The sequence below is a fragment of the Rhinolophus sinicus genome, chromosome 3 (assembly GCF_057876585.1).
Source record: "Rhinolophus sinicus isolate RSI-liver-muscle chromosome 3, RSI-T2T, whole genome shotgun sequence".
NCBI classification, from domain to species: Eukaryota; Metazoa; Chordata; class Mammalia; order Chiroptera; family Rhinolophidae; genus Rhinolophus; species Rhinolophus sinicus.
The window spans coordinates 168,986,787-169,011,499 of NC_142503.1; the positions used below are offsets into that span (position 1 = coordinate 168,986,787).

The following is a 24,713-nucleotide window of genomic DNA, read 5'->3' on the forward strand; positions in this document are numbered from 1 at the left end:
AACGGTGAGTGATCCTTACATATCCGTCTCTTCTTAGGTCAGACACATGAATGGTTTACAGTGTTTTTTTTTTGTCCTTACAAAGCATGTTTAAATCCACAGTGGTACAGTGAAAATTTGGAATGCTTTAAGGGTGATTTTTGTAGCTTTTCCTACTGGTTTAGGAAAACCATCCAGCTACAAAAAGCTGCAGGAAGCATTCATTATACAGATGCCACTGAGTTGGAGGGAAAACTAGAAAAAGCAGGTTCGTGAAGAGCACATTTTTAATATATATGATTTTAAGATGTTAGAGGAAAACCATCAGGTTTCTTAAGCCTAAATTTATTTAACCAACACATTAATAAACTACTCATTTTGTGAATCAAATGCTTTTAACACCTGGAAATGTTTGAGTGTGTGGATTAAACGTAAAATAGATGATGTTTAAACATGGCCTTTTTTCTGGTCTGGCCCTCTGAGGTTGAATGAGTCCTGAACAGGACTCAATTTGTATTCTAAATTCAATGTTTTCACTAGGAAGCTCCTTGTCTTTGGCTTTTAAGGTTGAATTTGCCTCTTTTCTGTGATATGATCACCATCTAGCGTGCACACTAGGAACTCCCTTTAAACCAAAGCATTTCTTTTCTGAAAATCTGCTTTCACAACACTGTCCTTCCTTAAACAAGTCAGAATCCTCAATAGCAACAGTATTTTAAAAGAGAGAACAAAGATGTTCATTTTCATCTATGAGGTCAAGTTCAAGTTTGCTAGTCAGGATATTATTTAAACCCTTTCACTTACTGGTAGTTAACCCCCCATTAAGCCATGCGTTACGAGAATGGTTATACCATGACCATATCATAGGGTTTGTCTATAAAAACACACAGTTATTTCCTTAAAGTGGAATTGGGTCACCAACCATTTTGCACCAGCTTGATTAACCCAGCAACATTAAGTTCCCTCTGTAAATTAGGCAGCTTAAAAGAATGATGAAAAATAACATGTCTTTTCCTTACATCTTGTGATTCAACATGAAATTTGGGTATGTTTTGACATTAAATGGCATGAAATTGAGTAGAGAATTGGTATTTTATTTCTTAGGGGATGCAAAAGGAAATAAATATAATTCTGTAACATCTATTTTGGATCTGAATGGCATTTGCCTGCAAACAAGCTTTTCAGTCCGGGACAATTGTCACTGACTACTTCACCAGGGTGCTTAGTAAATGAAGAGAGAATATTAATTTCTGGAGTCACAAGTTTCTTTTTACAAGCAGAACTTATAAAATACTCTTTGCTATACAATCTGACTTTTCTCCAATATTTTATTTTGTTTAGCTTATCCGACAAAAGTATTAACATATACATTAACAACGTCGAAAGTAGCCTACTTTAAGAGAAAATATGCAGAAGAAGAAGATTTACATCAAGATTACCATGGGTATTTTCCAAAAGTAAGGGTTTATTGTTATTATTCTTTCGTTTTTATAAGTCTTGTCAATAGCAAATGGTTCTGGTTTTCATTTTTCCAAAAATTAGATTTAATGATGTGTTTGCTTTCCAGCACCTGATATTACCTGAGGACAGGACTTGCATTCTCAAACTGTCCCTGGAGAAACTCAGGTTTCTTGAAGACCCAGAAACCTACTTGAGAAGGTCTGTGTTAATTAACAATTTGCTGAGGAAGATCCATCTAGAGACGGAGAGAGAGAGCTATGAATACTTTAAAGAAGCTCCGTGTTATAAGACTACTTATTCTGATACAAGAAAACGGCTGAAGTTTATGGTACAGGAATGCTGTTCTCAGTCTCTCTATTACAAAGAGCTGCATTCGTATCATATTGTGCCTTATGCTTCGGAGAATGCCATTTATGGAATGGGCTACACTAGCAGCCACATGGAGCAAAATTCTCAGTTGCTTATTTATAAAATGAATTAAAGTAACTGTTAAGTCCATTGATACTTTGTTTCTAAATGCCTGAACTGTTTATAGTGAAGATGTTAACATAAGGCACTATTTACCAGTGCACTTGAGATCAAAGATGAGATGCATGCTGAACTGATTGGAGAGAATCCTGGTTATTACTCAGCAGTCCTTTGCATTATCAAGTCAAATTGGAAATGTGTCCACATATTATAAAGTGGCGAGTAAGTGCTTTAGAAGCAAAGAAAAAAAATTTTTTTTTAAGATAAGGTATGTGGAAGAGACCTACATCAATATCTTACACAGATTTAAACATTTCAAGCTCCCTATTTCCAAATTCTGCCACTTATAGTGGAAAGTAACAAAAAGTAACAGATTAAACCCATAAAATCTTGTCCCTGAGGATTGAGGGTGGAACAAATTTACGGTAATTTTCTGTAAATGATGAGGAGAGGAATAGGTTCTTTCTGAAAAGCTTTGGCTTGTCAAGCATTGTGCCAAATCATTGTTTGACACCATTCTCCTTTGACCATTGGTGGAAATTCAAGATGGGGCAAACATACTGCAACTTAGCTGTTGAATGTAACAACCAGACTACTCCCAACCTGATCCATCTTAGTTTTTTTTTTTTTTTTTTTCTCGCTTGATAGATTTTTCTCTTTAAAAGTGAAATTTAATGACATAGCCTGTGGATGGGCTTATCTCTAAGTTCTAAGATGGTTAAAATTTGTGGTGGGTCTTTAGTTAAGAGTTTAAATTTTATTTATGATGTCATTTTTTATAGGCTGTGAAGCTCAGGAAAAGGGTAGGCAGGTAAAATTTGTTTTTTAATAGGGTTGATAATTTTTAAAAATCTTATCTGCAAAAATTGGCAAGAACGGCAGAAACTCTACGTGATGTTATTTCTTCATCTTAGAGTGCATTTAAAGCTGCCTGGATGAAACTTTGCACTGAATTTTGTGTAATAGTCGACCATTCACTATTTGACAAAATGTTTCTGAATGACTTTGGTGGTGACCTTTAGATAAGTCCCTATATTTTGCAACTTGAAAGATAATTATTTAATAAGTTGGACAGATTCCTGAAATTGTTTGAAGTGGTTCATAATGTTCTTTGAGGTTTGAGTGAGATGTTTGATTTCAATGTCTGGAGTTATGTCCCATGGAACATATCTTTTAAAGAATTGTCACTAACTGATAAAACAGATTGGGAAAACTAGGTGCCAAAGGTATATTCAAGAAAATACCAAAGACCCAAAGATGAGTATTATTAGAGAGACTATGATAATCAACATAGGAATCTAAAACAAGGATTTCACAGGACATAGGAGAACATTGTTAAAAGATTTTGGAATGATTTTATTACTCATGTGCTTTCAGAGCACTTTATACATGAGAATGATGATCAAGAACACTGCTTTAAACAAAGACATTACAAGCCTTTAGTGATCATATGTTTTGGCAAATTTAAATATGGTGATTTGTCAACACTGTATCTTTCCTAGTTGGAAGCTATCTTGTAACCAAGAAGGCCTTTTTCTCTTCAAGTGAATTTTGTTTTTAGTTTTGATTCACTACTCGCTCCCTCTAAGGAATCACAGGGGTGATTAACATGGATGCTTTGGATATAAAGCATATTGGTATTCTAATTAGCATGCATTGTTGAACACCACATAGATAATAATTGATAATCAGGTTTATATTTAATTGCTCAATCAAAATTAGGAAAAAATGCTTTAGAACAAACTAAAAAATTACAATTGAGGCTAATTTTTAAAGGCAGTTTAGTATGAATGGTGAGATAGATAGCTTTGAAATACAAATCTAAATATTTAAAAATTAAGGGCAAAAATTTGGCACCAAAGTTGAAAACTTTATTTTACTATTTTACTGCTTATAAAATATCTTATTTCTCAGAACGCTTCTTTTAAAATTTCTTAAACGCTGGTGTTATTAATTGAATAAATTCTAAACATGTTAGGATAATTATACTATTATGTAACTAAAAATTAGAATTAGCTCTCTAATAGTTTAAAATTTTTTTACTGAAAAGAACATTTGGCTTGATTTAGGACAGCATCTATAAGGAAAACACACAAGCATTAATAGAAGTGAGTTAAAAAATGTCACGTATTAAAATTGTTTGAGGAGAGAAATGCAAATACTTTGGAATAGAAAAGAGAGGGAGTGGAAAATATAACCAAGAAAGTGTGAAATTGTAATATTTGTTGTATATCGGAAATCTTAAACAAAGCAAGAACTCTTAGGCAATGAACCAGTAAGAGACGTAAAGTCTGTTTTGTTTGGTGACTTTTTGTTAACCCAACTCTCTGATCTATACATTCATATGTAGAGAAGAAACTGTCTTAGAAACCAGCACTATTTGTGAATATGCTTTAAAAAAATGTGTTGATTTCAAAACACATTATTTAAAAAATATCTTTCAGAACATCTAATTTCTCTTTCAATAAACAATTCATAGATAAAGAGTCGACAAATGTTATCTTGACTTTTAGAAAAACAATAATTTGTATTTAAACTGTGTAACTTGTCTGAGTTAACCCGTAAATTTTCTGTCATTTTATCACGGCAAACTGATGTATAGGGAGACCTTATATAGGCCTGCACTGCTGACCCCCCCATACATGCTCTATTATGAGAGAGGCAAAATATGGGAGACCAGTTACCACTTTTTTGACCTGGACATCCTTTCTGTGGTGACAAGAGCCACCCTTAGAGTAAGAAAGATCGGATGGGAAATCTGAGTGCCTTTAGTAATGTTGATCACCTTGTGGGTGCCAAAACAGCCTGAAGGCCTAGTAAGGAAGAAGAAAATTTTAAAAAGAGAGTAGAGGAAAAATGAAGAGATGAGGAAGAAAAAAAAGAGGGCAGAGAAATAAGAAACAGGGTTAGTAAATGAACAAGACAGTTGTTTCGTGTGTGTGTGTGTGTGTGTGTGTGTGTCGGGGGGGAGTTGCTTGCTTGCTATACTCAATTTTGCTTTCTTATACCTGCTGTACTTCTAGAACCTGATGTCCTCAATGTATTGATCATTTCTTTCATTTATCAATGATGTATTAGATTAGATTCTATTCAGTATATGTATTATTGGATATTTGGTGTTATTATGAAATATCCCTAAAATTGAGCTCCTGAGTAGATGAAAAAAGGAAAATTAGAAATTAATTACGTTGAGGGGGAGAGTAATTGGCAAGCCCGTGTATACATGGATGAGCTCAAACACATGATAAGATTTCAAGGTACATCCCTAGATTGAATAAATTCAGTACTAGAGGACTAGTGCAATTTCCCATGATTAGTTGAGCAACTACTATGAACCAGGCACTGTGCCTGAGCTGGGGATACAGAGTGAGTAATGCACAGTCTCTTTGCTTAAGCAGTTCACTGATGAGGGAGGGACTCAGAGATGTTTGGCTTTGGTTTAAAAGGTAAGAACTCTTTATTGGGAGTTGCACCTGCATTTCTCTTTTCCAAACTATGGGATGGTTGTCAAACATATGTCTCCAAGATGCACAGGTGGCTAAGAAGATGCACAGGGAGAAGGGAGGGTCTACTGACCCAGATCTCAGAGCAGAAGGAGTGTACATTCTGCTTTGCAGCGTATTTTATACTTGGAAGGATAATAGAAAACCACTGTTGAAGAGGAGAAGCGTGGCTGACCTTAGCTCATCCCTGGGAAACAAGAGGTCATAGGGGAGCTGAAGAGACAAATGCAAATACAGACCAATTCCTCCTGCCCTGACCTCCGTAGCTTTCATGTTCTGTTACAGGGGAAATCAGGTTAATATTAACGTCATGGAGAATTTTGACAGAGAATCAGGACTGGGAAATCATAGCCTGAGAACTGTATATAGTATGTTCAAGGTTAGAAGGGCAGCGGTTTTTAATTTGCCTTGTGCTGGTGATTGCTTTAAAGAACCTTGGGATATCTTAACAGCAGCTACTGGAGCCAACCTTCTTCTCTACCACTGGCTTCCTCTCTGAATCAATCACAGACAAACATCCAGTCTTTGCAGTCCACTGGACGTGGAGGTTGTGGTTCTAATTCTTCATACCTTCCCTTTCCCCCCAGCTTTGATACTGATTTACTCAAATATCTGTGGAAGAAAGCAACAATTTGCAGTACTGATTGAACTTCTTTGGGAAAGGGTTTCCAGAGTGTATCAAACTACAATTTGTCAGTTTCTCGATACAACGCTTTTTAAAACTGTTGTGCTTGGTCATTAAATAATTGCCTATCAAGGTCATCTTCATGTTTCTAGAATTCAATGTGTTATCCATTGTATATGTTTTGCTAAAGAAAATACTTTAGCTTGGAAACAATAGAAGATTGTGTATAATTAATTCAAGCAATTTATGAATATTTATGTAATATATGGCATTTTAACTTACATTTTCCCATTCTCAAACTTCATTACCATGCATCAGCATGTGACACGTTTCAGGTTCTTTGTTTCTTTATAAGTGGATCGTGTCTAAAAGTTGTTGTTTCATTCATGGTTGAACATTTTGGATAAAATTTCCCCATTAAAGTAGTTCTATCTGTTCCCAAGGATTATTTATAGTTGGGTGGGTAAAAAAACATTCCTCTACATTAGCGCTTCTCAAATCTTCTTGTGCATGTAAGTCACTGGAGATTTTGTTGAAATACAGATTCTTTTTAGTAGGTCTGGGATGGGGCCCGAGAGTCTGCATTTCTCAAGTCTTCTTGGTAATGTAGAGGTTGCCAGTCGACTGGCCGTATTTAGAGTAGTCAGGCTCTACATCAGTTTGAGAATCAGTTTGAAATTTTTTTCTTTGAAGAAATGCAGGGTGAAAAGTAAATATTGTAAACTGGTTTTCCAAATTGGCCACAAATATTATAATATTTTGTATAGCAAAGTACATAGAAAATGATTTCTCTTATAAATTTTGTCTGCATCAAATGCAAAAAAGGAACATGGATGTTGTGTACCATTATCATCAGTTAGGAAATGACACATGGTAAATTTCTCTTCTTGATTTTTGTTCCTTGATTATACCCAGACAAGGCAGAACCACTTTGTAACATTAGGGCAAACACAAAATTTTGTTCATAATTAACAAGAAGTTGGCAATTTCTTTCTTGGCCAAATCTGAGAAAATCTCATAAAAACATTCTATATTAAATTCAGACGTAGGGGTGGATGCATGGACTGAAGAATTTGGTAAACCTGAGCTGAACAACGGCACCTGGATCTTTAACTTCTTGTTCTGAACTTTTTCTTGAGCTTTATTCTTTGAGAGACCCACCCCTTGCTGTGGACATCCTGTTTCCCTTGAGTTGTCACCATCCGAGTAAAGGGTGGAGGATCGGTGTAAATGAGAACATTGCAGAAATTGTCTTGTTTGAGCATGCCAAGTGATTTTTGTCAGGCTCTCCTTTGGTCATAAATTGTTGGTATAGCTATTGTGAAGTATAGTATCATAAATTTGTCATAAACCATTAACAAAGGGAGAAAAGCAGCAATTTAGTTCTGTGCAAACACACTCGGATATCAAGTAGATGGTGTTCTACAACATTTATTTGGGAAAATGTGTATCTGTTACATAATCTAAAATATGTCTTTCTAACATGTAAAAATATTTGGTTCCTGATTTAGAGTTTTTATCAGATTGTTTTTTAAACTGAGAGGAAGAAGAAAGGTAACTGTATTTTAAAACATATTTGACACGTTACTAATAAAATCTTATTTCTGGTGAAATATGGGTGCTTTTATTAAGTAGGGGAGGGAGGATCATGAACGTTCTGCAGTGGCTTTATGTCCCTCGATTCCAGAGGTCTCAGTTAAAGGCATTTCTCTCAGCAGATTATTTTCAACACAAAGTTTGTTTCACAAAGTTTTCAACACAAAGTACCTGGAAGATAGTCCCAATCTTCTGGAAAATTTTCTTCACTAAAATTGACCCCGAAATGGTTTTTAGGTAGCAGAATCATGAAAACACATGACAGAACTCACTCTGTGTAGGCGTTATTCAATATCCCAAGTATAAATCTCAGAGTCAAAGATAATTTGTCTACCCATAGAACAGCAGTAGATGTGCCCCTTGGTTCTCCATGGATTTGTTATGTGAAGAGAAAGGTGGAACATTCCTGGAAGATAATTCCTTCTCTATGTAGTAGGAGTTGGTGTTTTTTTTCCTCTTTTTTTTTTGTCGTTGTTGTTGGTATTTTATTTTTAAAATCAATTTTGCAAACCAGTGATTGTGAAATCCCCTACAATCCATTGACTTATATGAGACATCACTGCCCAAGTGTAAGGTATTTCCAAGCAAACAACATTTTTCTCTGTATATCCAGACAAAGGCTTGATTAAGTGTAGTTATTTGAGCAATCCAGGAGCAACTAACCCCTGTACATTACAGAAACTTTCACGTATGTGTTAGCAGAAACTTAAAATTACATGGATGAACACATCTAAGATAAAAAAAAGAGCCATTTGGTCTCTTCCCAGTAGTCAAAAAAACAACCTTGTATATTATGTAAGTGCCTTGGACAGTATTGTATGTGGTGGTAATAAAATGTGTTGTCCAGGTAATTCTTAGTTATTTTTTTCTTTTCTTCTTTTTTTCTTTTTTACAAATAAATGCATTTCTTCCATTTGTACTCTATTCTTGAGTTCAAGAGTAGGTGGTTATGCTATTCTTTCCTATTTGAAGGTTTATGGAACACACACACACACACACACACACACACACACACACACACACACACACCAGAGAAGCCACAGGTTGCAGGTGGATGGGCTATTTATTTATTTAGAAGTAGAAGAAAGGATGAGTGCCTCAGGGCACTTCTTGTAGTGAGCCTAAAATCTACATAAGAATTTCAAGTCATATTGAGAAGCATAAATAATTAGAATTGTTGAGTTGATGGTAATAAAGATAGCCAAGTTTTAAGCTCTGAACAAAGACCCTGCACAAAAAAGGAGGGTCTTTTCCTGTTCTCGATCCTGTTCCTTGTATGCTACTTCCCCACCTCACTCTACCCCACCCCTGGCCCACGTCCTCTATTTGTGACCTGATTGCTATCACTGAAGTTAGTTAATAATCATGGCAAGCTCGACTAGCACACATCTTTATAAAAACTTGATTAAATCACCATAGTGATTCCTTCATGTTGTGACAGTTATCTTAAAAATTCTTTGATGTGAGTCCACTGAATTAAATACATTCCACAATGTGAGAGCCACTCCCAAACAGCCACTTATCTGTAATATATTTTTTACTGTTGCCCCATGAATTTTTAAGTTAGAAATGTTTGTTAACAGTGCTAGGTAAAATGGAAGTTTTATCTGTATGTCTCATATTCCCTTTTCATCGGTTTGTGATACAAAATAGGTCATAATTATTTAATTATCAAATTAAAACTACTTCCTCCTCACTTGACCTCATTGGCAGGAAGTCCAGTCTTCCTTCTGGGAAAGCCTTTCCAAGGTGCTCCAGGGCCATTTCCATGGCTCACTAGCCAGCTGCAGCCTGTCAGGAGAGAGGGGGACCCCTTAAGGGTCTCATCTTGCCACCAGAGGCTGTAGTGGCTCAAGTGTCAATGTGTTGTCACCGTGGAAACCAGGGCCATTCAGGACTAAGCCTTACTACTTGTGGTCACTGTGAACAGGGAAACTGTCTCCTTACAATGGAACCTTAGCCTGATTGTCATATTTCCATACAATACACATAGGCTAAACGTCTCATGTCAAACTCTACAGTGAAATTTTTGCCATTGATATTAAATAATTAAGAGACCTAAACAAACCAGTAATTGTTGTCTCTGTTTTGCTTTCAAAATGAACCACCTAGAAAAACTTTTCACTCTGCAGTAGTTGATAGGCCATTAGTAACTGGAAAAAAACTTAAAACACTAAGTAGTTCACTGTCTCTGGTTTTCATTATGTCCACTTTCTTGGAATCCTACATAATTGAATAGAATTGCATTGGTACAGTTGGCATCAATGGAGAGAGCTGTCTGCCTGGGGATAAGAAGCAGTCATGTGGTGGGGAAGTAGAATCATGGAAGCAACCTGGACATCATGTACAAATACACAAGGGACTTAAATATCTATTATATATTTGGAAGGAAAGGGCTCTGGCAATGTCTTCCAAAATGTAGACAGTATTCTTATTTTTTTCCTTCTCTGAATTTGCTCTAAGGGAGCTAGTGTCTTTCAGACAGATGGCTGAAATGATTGCTACTCTCACTGCACAGTTTAGTTTCATTGAATTGGTTGCATCTGAAGAAGTTTTTATATCTCTTTACATACTACTGGCCCACTGCTTTACAAACTTGCGTACTATTACTCTGGAACAAAGACCCAATACATAATGGCCCTGGATAGAGTTTGACATCACCCAGGAAATCTTGGGTGATGTCCTTAGTCAAAATCAAGATTATGGTATTGAAAAAAATGCTCCCAGATATGGAGAGGAGATATATATTTTTTATCTGAATTATAATATGATAACACTTCAGTAATGGTGCCAGTCCCATCTCTCACATCCAGTAGTTTCCAAAACAACTCTGCTTGTAAAACACATCCCCAAAAGAAAGTGGTAGGCTAGGTGTTGACTGTTAATCTTGGCTTCTACTTCAAGTTTACAGTAAAAATTTATCATATTAAATATTTTGCCTTTCTGCGCATTTCTTGTTTCCTGAATAATGAAAGGCTATTTAAAACAATTGGTTTCCCACACTTTTGTTTACCACCACCAAAGGCTCCCAGAGATTTGCTTCTCTTAGCTAGACAGTGAGATTCTTCACCTTTGACCCTAGTATCTAGAATATACCCAGCAATTGTAGATGCTCCATTCATTTTTGATCAACATCATCTCTTTCCAACATCAGAGTCTTCCAACTGACTAGATTCTCTTTTTCATTTGAGATCTCCCCCCTTTTAAACATTGTCTGCCTTGTATTGAATTATTTAACTATCTCTCTCTCTTCTCCCCTAGACTGCCTATATGATCCCAGAACAGAGAACACAAATTTATCTTTCTTGAGGTGCTTAATTTACCTTCATTCAGCAAGTGTTATGTTGAATGAGTAAAAATTAAAATAGTTACAATTTCTTTAGCATTTTCTATATTCCAGGCACTGAACTAAATGCTTTGTAAATATTTAATCTCACCAACCATATGAGTTACATTTTATTATTTCCCAATTTATAGATGAGGCAACTGAGGCCCAGGGAATTTAAGAAACTTCTCCAGTGCCATCTAGCTGGTAAGTGGCAGAGCCAAAATTGGACTGTCTGTGGTCAGAGATTTCAACGTGAGAGACAATGGTTCTTAAGAAAATTGTTTTTGGAGTCAGGCCCAATTCCAAGCCTTGGTTCTACTACCTACAGTTGCAGGACTTTGGGGAAGTTCTGCTCTAAGCTTCTTTAAACTTTGGTTTTCTTTTACCTAAATTAGGAGAAATAATTTTACTTAACTCTGAGGTTTATTATGTGACTCACACGAGGTAATGTATGCATAACATTTATTATCATGTCCAATTTAAAGTCTACGCTCAAAAATTCTCAGCCATGTAAAACAAATAACAATGCAAAATAAAAATGCTAATTCATTAACCCAATTAAATAAATTTTTGTTACTAATTCAGAAATAATGACAAACCTTTAGTTTTCCAGGTATCCTGGGTTCCCTACTTCTTCCAAAATGGTCCAGCATAAAATAGTTCCCAACGAATAATTCTGATGCTACTCATGAGTGTTCTCAAAGGTAAGTTATGTCTTCTCCATGAAAGATGCTTTGTTCTGTGACAAATGTGTATGTATTAATTATCTGTTTGTATGTGTGTGCGGTGGGGGGGCTTCAGAATAAGAGGAGGCCTTCTTTCCTGCCGAGGACATGCTGAAGAAACCCATGCACACCATAAATGAATTGACAGCAACTGGTGCTGGGGGACAAAAAATAAAGCATAACTATCACATTCCTCATTGTGTATTTTCCAGGCCATGTTCCTGGGAGGTGAGTGATGCCCGTAACCACACAGCCACAACTACATCCTCCTGAAGCACAAAGCTGCCGCCTAACAAAGGACTCCAACCAGAGTGAGGATCTGACTCAATACTTGTGGCCAGAAGCCTGAGTAAGGGCACTTCCCCAGCTTGGCAGTGTTTTCAAACACACTCAGGAGCCAGATGGCTATTGGTCTGATTCATAGGAATGTGGTATGGTCACCACTGCTGTGTCCAATTTTTAATTCCCACTCTGGTTGTTCATCTTGAGGGGAGATAAACACAGCTAGGCAGTTTGGCAGTCAATCAGTACTTCAAAGCTGTGTATTCAAAAGTACATTATTGAGAGGTTACAGTTTGGACTAGTTGTAGAAGAGTTTCTTTTATAGCCTTTAGAATCATGTAGCATGTGATAGTCAGATAGAATGTTGGAGGCCATCTTGTGTGGCTTTCTCATTTTATAGGGAGAACAGAACTCAAGAAGTGATTCAGGATTGAAATTGGATTTGAACACAGAAATTTTAACTCTTTACCAGGTCTGAACATTTTTCACAATCATAATATTCCACTATGCAGTTATCTCAGGAGCCTTGTAACATCATTATTAACAAATGCTAGATAATTTAAGGATTATGTTTCAATATTAATAATGCTTTATTAATAATGCTGTTACTCTTTGTTGTAACCAATGATTTCTGTCGATTTCCTTCTCTATATTGTGAGGTCCCCAAGAGAAAGACTGTCTTTTGTTTTTCTCTTTATCCTCAGGAACTAAATAAATGTTTCTTGACTGAGTAAATGAATAGACATGAACCTGTCTGTGAAATTCCATTTACAGAGCACGTCACACATAGTGAAACTCAGGTAGGCCCATGCTTAATTACTAGGATGATAGTAGGTGCTTGGAACAACACACACAATTCCTATTTACTAGATGTTTACAATCAAAGAGGATCAATATTGCAAATGGAAAGCTAACATATAAATGCAACTATCAAGTAGAAGACCTACTAAATAAGTGTGGATGATAAAATAGAGCGTACTGACAAATGCTTGTGCCGCTAGAGAAGGTGCTTTGAGGACAAAGTAAACAGATCTAATTCCTAATCTCTGTAAGCATGAAGAGCAGGTGGTGAGAATGTGGTCAAACTTAGAGCAAATCTTCAAACAGGTGAACAAAAGAATCCTCATGCCAAAATGAAATGAGTAAAGGAGGTGGGGGTAGTATACACTAATTTTTGAGTACATTGTAAAAGATCATATTAATAGATGGAAGGATTAGGATTAAGACTGCCCTTTTATCCAGAGCCAGGAAAAGTTTCAAAGAAAAGATGTGGTTTTAGGTACAATCCATTAAAATGGAAGTAGCAAAACGATGTGTGGCTCAATCTTACGCTGAAAGTCAGTTGTAAGTAAATACACAATTCGGGATTCTTAATTCCAAACCCAGGGCTCAGTTCACTGCCCTTAAAGGTGGACTCTACTATTGTACATTTGACTACGGAGGCTATAATTTAATATATTTAAAAAACCAATGTGTTGGTAAATATTCTTTTTGCCTCATGTGACAGAAAGGGGAAAAAAGGCAAAAGGGAAAAACATCAGCCAGGGCTAATTCTGCGTATTTAAAGGGACACTGTTGGATTCAGAAAACTCCTGTCTTTCCAATGCTTGGCTGGTTCTAGCAACTGAAGATTATTGTTTCTACTTGTGCTTTTTCAGAAATTTTGCTTTGAAAGTCAGTGTTGGACAATTCCTTCATTGTTCTTGGCTGTATTTATCCTTCTTCTGAAGCACTAGATGCCTCAGCTTCACTGTGTGCAGCAAGAATTTTTGGAAATGAAAAATACATCTGGTAACATTTCAGAAATATTATTATATTATACTAATTTGTGACAGACTTTGGTTTCTGCTGACATATGCAAGCCCAAATGGAACAGGAAGGTTCTACTAGCAATAATTAGTATTATACATAAAATATGACTAATTTTGATTACTTCAACATATTAGTAGTATTTAAAATACTAAATATCTCTTCATCCTCATCCACCTGATACCAGCTGAGTTTGAATTTATCTGTATTTTCCTTTTGGACATATCAAGTAATTGTCAATGTTAAGATTTTTTAGGTAGTGGGTAATCTAAACAATTCCTTAACAGATTTATACAAGCCTATATGAATAATAAAACTGAATTTTGAGGAAACAATGTCAGGTAGAAACTTCTGGGTTGAAGTGTACATGTCAAGAATTCCTTGACTAAGTTCCTACTTTCCACTACAATGTCCATTCTAAAGTCATGCTCACACTCCCTCTCCCTAGTCTTCCCCCACCTCCCATTACACACACAAAGACAAAGAACTGACAATACCTTTAAAACTAAGCTGCGGCATATCTCTTTCCAGCTTCTGGGGATATTTCCTATTTTCTAAGACAAATGGAGCGAAATGATTGCTGTCATCTATTTTGCCACCTGAAACTTAACCAAACCATCATCAATCCCTTTCTCAATGTCTGCCTTCTGATTGAGGTTCTTGTTCTCCTATCTGAGTACTATTCCTCTCCCCTCCTATTTCTGCCTTCCTCATTAGTACCTGTTTTACACATTAATTTGAAAGTTGAAACCTCTAGAAAACAACAGGACAAGAAATGAGCATTTGGGTAGGGCAGTGGCAAAGGTTTGCTTTGTATTATTGGAGACGTAGTCCTAATATATAAAAAGACCATGGTGGGGGCAAAATCAAGAATAGCCCTACTACTTCAATAGCTCACAATATCAGAGGCTCAAATAGCAGAAACAGGGATTTCACTGAAGAGCTATCATAAACAAGTATCTCTAAGCCCTGGGTATTGAGCTAGATGCTATGTATATGTCTTCCAGTTATAATGAGTGGTACTAAAGCTAAGCCACAATTCCTGTGAATTGGTAAACATTGGGTCTCAATGGGTCTTTCCTTATTCCATGAGGAGTAAACTGAAAAATAAGAACAGACCTCTATTTAATATCTGCTATTTTTGGTAACTATGAAATTGTAGTGGTGGTGGAGTCTGACATTTTCAAATTAGTTTTATAAATTTTAATAAAATTAAATAAAAAATATTAAATATTGAAATGTTTTAAAATATTAACATTTATAAAGATCTTACAAAGGGCTTCCCCCTACCCCATGTAAAAATTGGTCACTTGACTGGTAACTTAATTTATTTTTCAGCCTGTAAATGCAGGCTTCCCTCCCTTGGCAGTGTTTGTATTCGGGAAGACCATTCTCAGTGACTTATTTTCAGTTGGAATGTTGCTCAACATGTAAAATGATTTCAGATTAAAAGAAATGTTGCATACATCTTACAACTCAGAGGAATATAAATTTCTTTACATGATTAATCCCTAGAGTTAGAAAAAAGTTTATAAAAAATTAACGTCCATTGTAACATATGTAAAGATGCAGCATCTATAAAATAGGAACAGAAAGCTAAAAAAGTACAAATTACATGGACCAGATAATCAGCTGAACTCAAAAATCAGTAGTTAAAGGTGAAGATGGAGCTGAGTGGGGTGAGAAAAGATTACATAGCAATTAGAACTACAAAGCAGATTGAAATCAATATTAGACATAGAGCAGAATGTCAATATAAAATCAATAATGGGAATAGTAATATGAAGGCAAATTTAATGATTTCTCCCATAATGCAGAGTCAAAAGTTAGAGTTTTAAATATTATTAAAAAGAGTGTTTATAGAGGACATACGATGGAGAGAGAAACTTTAAAATGTAGATATTTATTGAAGAATAAATAGTTGGAACAGAAGTGCTATTAAAAGATATCACTAAAAAATACTTCTAAGCATACATATTAAAAGGGCTCATTATGTTTGAGGAAAAGCTGACAAAATTCCAAATCACAGAAATATGTTTCATTATAATGATAAGTAAAAATAAATATAAGCATTCAGATAAAAGTATAGAGACATATAAATGACTACACAGCAGCAAAATATAATGCCAGAAATTAGTAGAACAATATATACAGAGTATTGAGAGAAGAACTTTGTAAATCAGGAATTTTAAATGTGAGTTAGATGGATGGTCAAGTAATAAAGAGGTATAATCATAGTCTCAGGTACATCAAGTCTTAGAAATGTCACTCTATTATCTTTTGTATCAGATAATGATTGTTTAGGGTAATAAAAATCACCCTAAAATTTAGGACCTTGAAGCAATTTATTATTGCTTCTAACTGTACAGGTCAACTGGGCAGTTCTGTAGAGCTGGACTTGTCTCAGCTGATCTTCGTTAGTCTTGCTCATATGTCTGCAGTCAGCTAATGGGTTGTCTGACGGCGAGGACGGCTTACCACGGGTCTGACGATTGCTGGCTAGTAGATGAGACAACCGTGGTGAGGGAATCACACATATTTCATCATTCAGCAGGCTACTGCTGGCTTATTCGCTGATGGTTTCAGGTTTCCAAGAGTGAAAGCACACAAGACCTTTTGAGGACTAGGCTCAAACTGACCCAATTTTACTTCCACCATATTGATTTGGTTGGAGCCAGTCCTACGGTCACAGGAGTTAGGAAATAGACTAGCTCTTAATGGGGGGACCTGCAAAAGCATGTTACAGAAGACATAGATACAGGGAAGAAGGGAGAAAATGAGGACATTTTTTAATCAACTCAACATATTCTTAGAAAAAAAAAATACTTGAAGAGATGCTGACTCAAACTTAAGGAAACAGGAATGGGGGAAGTGGTATAAAAAACTGGCAGTGAGCACTGAAATCAGTTAAACACAACTTAAATATAAATGAATTCCAGAAATATGGTTACAAAATTGAATAAAACACAAAAATCATTCTTAAAAGAGAAAGTATATACTGTTCAAGACTCAAGTTCTGTATTATCTTTTAAAAATTGTTTTTGGAAACATAACTTACATAAATCATGGTGGATAGTTAGAGAAGAGAAATAAGACTCATTTAAAACAAAGGAGCCTAAAAGCTAACAGGAGACTAATATGATAGACCCTTATCTTGTCCCTTAGTTCCATAGGCTGCAACCATCTCAGAGACCTTTCCAAAACATGTATGTCTTCATGTGCCTCAGAAAACTCTCCTTCCTCTAACTTTTCACCTTTATACAGTGAAAAATGGCAGCAGCCACAAAAACAGGGCACCAGATGTAAAACAAGGGCATCAGATGCTATAAAAGCTCACCTCTGGGAGATACTGGTGCTCTGGGGTGCAGCAGAGGGAAAGCACGAAGATGGTGCCCACCAGCTCGAAAGAGGCAGAGGGAGAGTGTAGAAGAGCAGGTGCCCACCAGGAAAGAAGAAAAAACAAGAAAGAAAGAAAAAAAGAAAGAAAAAAGCCTAGAGTTTTTTTTTGTTTGTTTTGTTTTTAAAAAGAATAGTGTGGACTGGCTGGAGCAAAGCAGAGGGTGGGGTAGAGATGGTGGGAAAGACAGAAGAAAAGGAAAAGAAAGAAAGATGGCAACTCCCAAGTGGAGAAAGGCAGAAGAGAGTGCAGAGATGGCACCGACAGTCTCTGTCCCCAGAGAGTACCCCAGCAGGCCCCCAAATGTGTGTCAAATCAAATGCCTGTCCCTCCGGCCAATGCTCTAAGATAAGCAGGTGAGTCTTTCCCACACAAGGTCCAGGTGGCCCTGTGCGGGGCTGCTTCCACGCTCGGCCCTGGGGCTGCTGAGTCCCAGAGCATGAACTCTTGAAGAGCCCTTTCTCAGATTGTACATCAGGAGTCTTGATCGCCTGTCTGTTTATTTGTTACCTTTTAAATTCTGGAACAGTTTTCTTCTCTGAACAACAAATTGCTGTTTTTTGTTTGTTTGTTTTTTAAATTTAGTGTACGGACTAGATATTTGGGCTTTATGCCAAGTGAATTATTTTCCCATATCCTGGAAGAAAGAAAACATATTTTTAAATAAGGTTATTGTGACTTTTGCTTGAATATGTAAGTCAAGGAGTTTCTTGGCAACACATATTTGTAAGGCCACTTAAAAGCAGGACAGAAATGAGGACATGAACTATAAACTATACTTTAAGCAATAAACAGTGCATGTGATCACATTGTTAATAGAAATTGGATCAATTATCAACAATTGCTCAGCTCACTGGTAAGCAGCCCAGCCCAGGTCCTGTAGAGCTGTCTGGTTAGCTGATCAGTGTTGGCCTATTAGGGCTCCTGACATAAACAAAACAAAACCAATGTGGCAGCTGACCACATTGACTATCTAGATAATTGAGGAGAGAATTGAGCTGACTATTTTGATCACACTGGAAAAGCTAAGATTTAGTCTCATTGGGAAATACATTTAATCAATTTCTCATTTATTCTTACAAATTAAAAGATGAATCAACAAAGAAATTGATATGAACATAGTTTATGTTCCCAGGGTTAAGATTATGGCATACACGCAAGTTTGTATCCAGCTCTTTTCACTGTCAATATAGTAAAATGTATTCTTCTGTCCTTAACTTTTGATAAATAACCTTCAGTATAAAATATTTATTCAATTAGAAGTACAATCATATTACCTTGTGTTGGAAATTTAAATTATTTATCTTTTTGATATTATAAATGGTGATGTTATCAATTACATGCATTAAACCTTTCAATGTTCTTATCTAGATTTCTATGCGTGGAATTACTATGTAAAATTAAGTTAATATTTATGATGCGATATGTACTCTCAAATTATTTTTCAAAATGGCTATGTTGTAGCCTCTGAAAGTGCTTATATCACTACACCTCAGTAGCACTATTTCTCTATTTTTCTATGAAATGAAGGCATGATAAGTTACCACTATTAAAGCATGAAGCATCGGTAGAATATGCACACATGTGCATAAGTGGTGAGAGTGTGTTTGTCTATTTATTTTGGGAAAGGAGCTGGGCAGTGGGAGTCTGGTATGTACAAGTTTTCGGTGTGACTTGTTTTTTATTTCTTTGTATCTTTTTCTGTTTGTTTTCCTTCTTTACCACACAGACTTCTTATACTTCCTTTCTCATTAAGAATGACAGGGTTGTTCAGCGGCTTCAAACCATTTTTCTTTTTCCATTTGAAAGTGAGGAATACACACAATGATCACTGCCTAGTAGAAATATTGATGAAACATTTGCAGGCAGTGTGTAACATATGACAAACGATGGCCCAGTTTCCCTGCTCTGTTGGCCATCAGGCCTGTGTGTGCTGTTTCCTCTTCTGGGATCATTCTTCCCTTCCCCCAATTAGTCTGGTGAACTAGAAACTTTGGGAAAACTTTTCTTGAGTCTGTAAGTTTACAGGGCATGCTGAGCCTCGCCTATTCATTTAGACATTTTTACTGAATCCAAATAGGGGAAATAATGGCTTAACTAATAAACAGATGCTGGAATTCAGGGGAAAGTGATGGGGGCTCCGACACCCTCTCAGAGCCAGTTTTTCTGTCTGTATCTGTGCCAGGCTTCCTCTGTGCTGTCCTGGCTCTCCAACATCCCCCCCCTTGTGGTGGCAAGTTCCACCTTATATTCTCTCTCAGTCTAGTGGGAAAAGGGAGATTTCTTCTCTGACAGCTCAACCCAAAATTTGGGAATTGTGTTTTATTAGTTTTGATTTGCTTTCCTGAGATAAAAAACTCAATTCAAAACCTATCCCTAAATAGAAAGGAGCAAAATCAGCTGACTGACTTGGCTTTAGGTCACATGTCCTAACCTAGGCCTGTGAGGTGTTATAGATGCCAGACAAAAATCAGGGGCTGTTACCAAAGGGGCATCTGGCAACCACCTATAACTTGTATGGCTCTGCATTTGCAACATCATTTCCCCCATGATCCCCCCTATAATCCCAGGGACAACGTCTGCCTTGTTCTTCAATGCCAAGCCACAAACCTTGTCCATAGCAAGCCCTCAATGTCTGTTGAATGAATGAAGAGGACCAGTTGATTAACATCTCTCAATTTAATCTCCTGCTATTTTTGGTAATTATAAAATTGTGACCGTGGTAGAGTCTATGACATTTTCAAATCCTCGTTCTGAATTATTGTAGAGAGCTTTTTACATTTCCATGTAAAAGGTGGTAACTCACCTGGTAACTTGATCTATATGTAGACTGTAAATGCAGGCGTCCCTCCCTTGGCAGTGTCTGTACTCGGGAAGCCCATCCTCAGTGACTTTTCTCTTCTTCTGGGCTCCAAGCATGAACAGCATTGAATCACAGTTAATCAGTACTTGACTGCCTCCTTCAGCATTCTAGGTGCTGGAATGCTGCGTAGAGCTGTGAGTCAGTCTCCCAACATACAACATTCACAGACGAAGCAAATATTAAAATTCCATAGAGCCTAGTTTGCAAATATTGGGAAGTTAATCCCACAGCTAATAAAAAGAAGACTAGCAACCTTTCTAGTACAAAAAGAAATATGCAGTGTCACTGAGTATGGTATCAGAAATTATAATGACACTATCAAAAAGGGCAAAAGGCACCAATGATAGAAAAAAAGGGGGTCAAGAATTGAGACAAAGTGTGTATATCTTCCTCCAGGATTTGAAGCCTGATATAATTCAACCAAGTCCTTTATCTATGTAGGGCATTTTATTAATCTCTTTGATGTTTTTCCTGCTGGCACTGAAGATGGTACCGTAGTGCTGAGAGGGACCTGTGCACCTTTTCATGAGCTAGGCCCCCAGTTAAAAAGGCTGCCCCTGCTACATATAAGAATCATGTCTCAGGGGTTGCCCAGCACTAAAGCTTTACCCATACACTGGTTGGCCAATATACATGGCATGTAACTATAGAGGAGAATGAATGTCACCATCCTAGATATTCGACTGGGATAAAACGATAGACAAATTTTCAGAAAACTGTGGGGAGAATAGATTTTCCTTGGATTTAGAAGGGGAGTAGAGGTCTATGCAATGCAGAAAAGAGCAGGCAGGGGCTTACTGCTTGGTTGTAATGTGTGGGTGTCAGGGCTGCAGCCATTGGGTGCTGAATCTGAAGGGGTCACCCAGGCGAGGATAGTGCTTATCTCTACTTTAACCACAGTGGGCCTCCCTGCATCTTGCCACTACCTAGCCCCGCAACTATTTTGGCACAGCTGTGTGTGTGTGTGTGTCTGTGTGTGTGTGTGTGTGTGTGTGTGTGTTCCCCTGATGACTGAGATTGAATTCTCCTTCTTGTAGTATTATTTTGGGTATAGATGAAAGTTCAGACTTGTAGTGAAGATGTTTGTGCTCTTCAATGCTTTGTCAGATTTGTGCTTTTGTTTCCATCAGAAAAACATAAAACGCTCATTGATAACATTGATGTTGATGGTAGAAAAAACTGAAAAAATATAGCTAATGAAAAAGAATAAAATAAAAATCACTTCTAGTCCACCACTCAAGAGATAATCATTATCTATCTGCATTTTGATACAGATCCATTCTCTCTCTCTCCTCCCTCTCTGTCTCTGTCTCTCTGTCTCTCTCTCTTTCCCTCCCTCCCTCCTTCCCTCCAAAGAATAGGGTGATACTGGACATTTGCAAATACATATACTATATGTTTTTTGAAAATGTTTTTAAGTTATTCGATATTCTTTCATACTATTAATTTTGGTGATTGTAAAATATTCCACAATTTATTTAACAAAATCTCTATTGTTGGACGTTGTTATTCTTTCGGCTCTTTTGCTGTTATAAACATCCCTCTGAGAAGAAATGTGTAAGTCTTAGTGTGCATCCATTCATTAATATTTAAGATCATTTCAGAAACTTTAGAATTTACAGGACTATAGCGCATTTAATGATATCTGGTGGTTTGTTGACCTCAGTTTAAGAATAAATTCCTTTGAATAAAATCCTGGAAAGGGGCGTCACCAGGTCAAAGTAAGGCTTTTCACGTGGCTCCCTTCGGGGTGTGACCTGCGATTCCAGGATTCTGTGGTTCCTCTCCTCTGGGTGAGGTGCTGTAGCATAATTTCTACTCTAGATGGCGACGTTTCATCACTTCTGCTCTGCCAAGTGCAAAGGATAGTTTCTGCAATTGTACGTGGATCTACTAAAACAGAAGAGAGACAACAGTGGGGAAGCGGTCATATAACTTTTGTCTATAAAGCATTATCTATCCAAGGCCAAGATCCCACAAGTTCTATCTTGGCATGACCTCTTTGAGACACCTCTGAAGAAAGGGGTGGATATTGACAAGGGTGCAGTGAGGTTGTAAATCCTGCAGCTTGAAACGATGAAAATATATTCTCATCCACTAAGTTGTTGTGGCAACCCTTATTCTCACACATTTACTATTTCTCAGGGCAACTTGGCAGTGGGCTACCTCACTTTTCCTCCTTATTCCAAAAGACGACTCTCCAGTGGGTGGTCTCTCTCTTGTTTCTCCTTGATCTGTGGGTCTGAGAGTCTTCACTTCTCTGAGCACAGGATGGTGGTGTGCCACACAGGTCCCTCACCTGCCTCTCTCTCTGTGGCGTAAACAGAGCAGAACTTGAATTCTAATCTGAAAGTTTCTGGAAGGATGGCCACCCTCCAGCAGAGCCCGAGGCTTCTTTGCCATCATTGAAAAAATGCCTTGGGTAGGAGAGATGGGTAAGAATCTTGTCAACCTTTGGGGACAATCACTCTGAGAAAATTGTACTATTGCTTGTTCACATGGTAATCACCTGTGCATCTTTCAAGACTCCACTCAACTCAAATATCTCAACCTCTGGACAGCTTTTCTTGGTCCCTCTAGGTCCAGAGATAGTAGCTTCCTCCTTTGTGCTCCCAAGCATATCGATTCATTCTTTGTTCAACAATATTTATTGAGTACTAACTGTGTTTGGGGTTCACAACGAACAAAGCACACATGGTTTCTGCTTCTCAGAGCTCAGTAGTTAATGAAATGTCACTTAATTATTAATATCTTGAAAAGTATCATAAAGGACAAATACAGTTCTTACAAGAATTGCAAGTAAATTCTTACAGAATTTAAAGCAATCCAGTTTGGGAAGCCAAGGAAGACTAGGGGTTAGTTTGGTGAAGCATCAGGGTGAGGGAGCCAGGCAGGGAGGAAAGCAGTGCCCAGGGCCTCAGGAGGGAGGGACTTAATCACACGAGGAACGGAGAGTGAGTCCCGCATTGCTGGTGCCCAATGGAGAGAGACATGAAATGAGACTGGAGAGGATCTCCCACAACCTATTGGCCTTACTATGGACTTTAAATTTGTCTAAGAGCATTTGGAAAGCTCTGTGAAGGTTTAAAATAGGAAAATAATGGGATCAAATTTGATTTAGAGAAGATCACTGGCAGGTATGTTGAGAATGGCTCAGTGTACGGATGCTGGGAGATTAGTTGGGAAGATATACAATCTTCTAAACAAAAGGTTTTGGTAGTAGTGGGGATGAAAGGGATGGAATTGAGAGATATATAAGAGAGGGAAGAGCCAGGAGTTAGTAACTGATTATGTGGGGAGTGAGGGAGAGCGAGTAATCAAGGATGGCATCCAAATGCCTGGCTTCAGTGAGTAGTTGAGTCTAAGACATGCGTAACTGGAAGAGAAACAGATGTGGGTACCAGGTTGTAAGGTCAGCTTTAGACAAGTAACGTCTGTAATGTCTGGTACGTATCCAAGTAGTATTGTCAAATATAGAGATGTGGGGTCTTGAAAAGTCTTGAGTAGGACAGTGATCCTCTAAGTACAATCTCTAGACTAGCAGCAACACCTGGGAACTTATTAGAATGATAATTATTGGGCTCCATTCCAGACCTAGTGAATCAGAAATTCTGGGAGTGAGGCCCAGAAATCCGTGTTTTAACAAACTCCTTACATGATTCTGATTCATGCTAAAGTTTGAGAACTATTAGAATATGTCTCCAACATTTAGAAGTTTTGTAGAGGAGGATGAGTAAGCAAAAGTTCTCAAGAAATGATGAGAGTTGTAGCAGGAAAACTGGGAAGTATGCAGTCACAGGAGCTGAACAAGAGAGAGGTGAACTGGATGGAATGCTTCTCAGAAGTCAATAAAGCAAGGACTGAAATGAATCTGTTGGCTTAACAACATGAATGTTATTGGTGATTGTAATTAGAGCAGTTATGAGTGAACAGTGGTACAAGTAGCCCATTGAGTGTGGGTTAAAGAATGAGAGAAAGATGGAAAAGTGGGGGTGGCATATTCCCCTTTGATAAGCTTGTTTTTTATTTTAATTGTATGTATATTTAGCATACATATAGAAATGTGTATAAATCAGAAGTATATGGCTCAACTCGGATAAGTTGGTGACCAAACTCAATTGTTTGTTAATCATTTTTAATAGTAGAAACATTTTTATTGAGATATAATTTGCATGCATATAACATTATATTCATTTTAGGTGCACAGCATACCGATTCAATATTTATATACATTGAAAATGATTACCACATAAATACAGTTAACATCTATCATCATTCCAAACTGAATTGTTTTTGATCACAAAAATGAAGAACAATGGGTAACGATATTCTTTCCCTGGAGCACAGCCATACTCTGCACCCAGCTATACTACCCCAAGCCTGCGCTCCATAGATGGGGTTCACCTGAACCCTTTGCCTGAAAGGTATCTTCTGCTTCAGGCAGCCTGCGAAACTCAGGAAGCCTGTGAAACTCGGTAGCCCGTGATAGTCCAGCTCCAGGGATGGATCCTAACTCATTTAAATTATTTTTGGTAATATCTTTCTCCAACGGAGATGGGGTAGAGATGAAAGGGATGGAATTGAGAAATATGTAAGAGGAAGAAGAGCCAGGAGTTAGTAACTGGTTATGTAGGGAATGAGGGAGTGGGCATAATCAAGGGTGGCATCCAAGTGCCT

General features: G+C 37.3%; 1 protein-coding gene across 4 annotated transcripts in view; it reads left to right on the forward strand.

The window, feature by feature from the left end:
• The window catches only part of LOC109448384 (uncharacterized), a 28,049-nt gene extending 9,284 nt beyond the window's left edge, over nt 1-18,765 (forward strand). The window contains exons 3-5 of one of the 4 annotated variants that reach the window (XR_012494660.2): nt 11,110-11,164; nt 11,566-11,664; nt 11,898-18,765. The gene's annotated coding sequence lies outside the window, so the exon portion shown is untranslated. Of the gene's footprint in view, nt 1-1,320; nt 1,437-1,546; nt 7,650-11,109; nt 11,165-11,565; nt 11,665-11,897 lie in introns of those variants that run through there. The other 3 variants (XR_012494661.2, XR_002137511.3, XM_088797360.1) reach the window with 3 other exon arrangements.
• The last annotated feature ends 5,948 nt before the right edge of the window (nt 18,766-24,713 follow it).